This window comes from Peromyscus eremicus, chromosome 8b (genome assembly GCF_949786415.1).
Source record: "Peromyscus eremicus chromosome 8b, PerEre_H2_v1, whole genome shotgun sequence".
Taxonomy (NCBI): domain Eukaryota; kingdom Metazoa; phylum Chordata; class Mammalia; order Rodentia; family Cricetidae; genus Peromyscus; species Peromyscus eremicus.
In genome coordinates, this window is record NC_081424.1 from 32,650,674 (window position 1) to 32,653,516 (window position 2,843).

General features: G+C 38.7%; 1 pseudogene; it reads right to left on the bottom strand.

The window, feature by feature from the left end:
• Positions 1-2,054: 2,054 nt before the first annotated feature.
• LOC131918869 (large ribosomal subunit protein eL34-like) lies at positions 2,055-2,408 on the bottom strand (annotated as a pseudogene).
• Positions 2,409-2,843: the final 435 nt, after the last annotated feature.

Consider the following 2,843-nt stretch of genomic DNA (forward strand, 5'->3'; position numbering starts at 1 on the left):
CATATAATATACGTGTCTAATCCCTAGAAAACTCTTCTGAACCTGCGTCTCTCACACTCAAGACAAGATTGACAAATAACATTTATGTGCTGACTGTAAATGTAATGGACAGCAGCACTCTTTCTCTTTATACACCCTTGGACACCAGAACTGCCCCCACTCCAAGCCTCATAGCCTGGCGTTTGTGCATCTAAACACAGATGAAGGTGGGTCTGCATTCTTAGTCCAGGTGACTGTCTATTTTTAACACTACCACCTCATGGAAGCCTAGGAAGAGTGAATATTTGGATTTAGTTCCCAGGGAATATAGATGAAAGAGAGGCACTAAAGGAAAATGTAAATATAAATTCTGTAAGGAGATATGGACCGATTTTGTACCTTAAGCTAGAGTAAAAAGGTAAATCACTAATGTAAATGTTTACACTTTAATGGGATATAGGAATATAAAATTCGAAGTAATTGCTATTAATCATGACACATCTTTATTGCTTATTTGTTGGTGAAATAATGAACACCCCTGGTTATGGCCTAGGATAACACTAGCTTCTATATGTCTATATGCCCATCATTCAAGCAAATACTCCCTTTGACATCGTATTAATCATTTGTATTGTTTAGTAAGTAAATAAAGTACCAAGATACTGGTATAGCTAAATTAATATATAGTCTGATTTGTTTTTAGAATTCCTTATAAAATGAATAACATTTTTTTGTTGTCTGTTGAAATTTGTTTTTTTTAATTTATCCATTAAGCTTTATGTATCTGTAATTCATTCACTTCACTACCATATAATAAATCTGTTTTTCTGTCCTCTTATTATTATGGTTATTTGAATTATTTCTGATTCTTTTGCTAATATGAACAATGCTTTCTGGAATACTCTTGGGCAAACCTGCTGTAGCATATACTCATGATATTTTTCTCATAAATACACATGGAAAAGCAATTGCCAGAGTCAAGAAGGATGTAGACACTCACTTTGTACGATATAAAAACCAATAACATTTGTTCTTGTTTGTTTTCTGTGCCCATGATAAACACCGTGACCAAAAACAACTTGGGGAGGAAAGGGTTCTTTTAGCTTTCCCTTCCAGATTACAGTCCATCACTGAGGTAAGTCAGGACAGGAACTCGGAGCAGGAACCTGTAGGCAGAAACCTCCAGAGGGATGCTGCTTACTGGCTCATTCCCAGGCTCATGCTCACCTACCTTTCTTAGAGAATCCAGGCCCACTTGCCTAGGAAAGGCACTGCCCAGAGTGGGCTGGGCCATCTAACACCAATCAACAGTGAAGACAATTCTCCACAGATGTGCTCACTGGCCAACCTGGTCTGAGCAATCCCACCCACACCCTCACTAAGACTACCTCAGGTGACTCTGGACTGTATCAAGCTGACAGCTGAAGCTAAATTGGGGCTGTATTCCAAACAGCTATACTGATTCATACTCTAACAATCAGGATGTAGAAAACTGTACTTTATACATATGAAATTATGTATTATATATGTAAAGTAAGACTGCAATTCAATTTTTTTCTAATAAACCATCTTTATCTACTTCCATCTGTTGAATACACCTGACTTTTCTCCATTGATCTGACATGCAGATATCAAAGTATATCAAATATCAAAGCTCATATTTATTTCTGAGCTCTCTAATTTCATTTACCATCCTGTTTAATAATGGACAAATGCCACATTGCCTCAGCTATCACCGCTTTACAATGTCTTTCTACTTAGCAGAGAAAGACCCCTTGTTCCTCTTCTTCCTCCTCCTCCTAAAATCACCTGGCTATTTATTATCTTTTAAACATTCACCATTTTCCAGGTTCTGCAAAAGCTATGTTAGATTTCGAGTGAATAGCAATAATATCTGCGTAACATTGAATCTCTCCCTTCAGCGACATGGAGGATTCCATATTTACTTGGTCTTCTTTAAATCTCTTCCAATAAACTTTGCTACATATATGTCTTATACACGTTGTAGCAAATATATCTTATACATATTTTTAAAGACCAAGACTTGACTTTTATTGCTTAAAAAAGCTGCATATTTATTTCGCTTTCTGATTCTGATCTTGGACCTTCAAAATCATCACAACAGTTTCCTGCTCCTCAATAAGGAAAGCCCGTATGATCCTGTCATGGACACGCTTGGCACCCATGGAACCACTGTAGGCCTTGCTGACATGGTTCTTTGTCTTAGACAATCTGATAAAGACTTTAGGTCTCACAGTACAAACCCTTCAGAGTCTGGCTGGGTACACACCGCATGCAGATTTAGGTGCTTTCCCAACCTTCATGGCATAAAGGTAAACAATCCTGTTGCCAGAGGTTCAAGAACGCCTAGTTTTGTTAGAGGATGCACTGTAGGAAAGCCTACGACAGTATATCAAACACTGGACCATTCTGAGTGCCTCTAAGCACCGTCCCAGGAAGAGGAAAAGGAAAGTGTCTTATACATATTTTAAAGTTTATTTATTTATTCAGTTTTAGAAGCACATATTCATCACTTGTACATTTTTGTGTCTGTGTGTGCACATGTAGTGTGTATGCACACATGTGTGTGTAGAGGTGTATGTGCATGTGTGTGTGCTCGTGGAAGGCAGAATTTAAGGTTGGGTATCTTCTACTATCACTCTGCACCTTATCTTTTGAGATACGGTCTCCCACTAACTCAGTTGACTCACCAATGGACTAGACTGACTGCCCAGCAAACTGGAGATCACCCAGCCTCTGCCTCCAACATCGGGTTGCAGACATGCATGACCATGCTCCTATGTAGATGCCAGAGATCCAAACTCATGCTTGCACTGCAGACACTTTACTGACTGAGCCTTCTC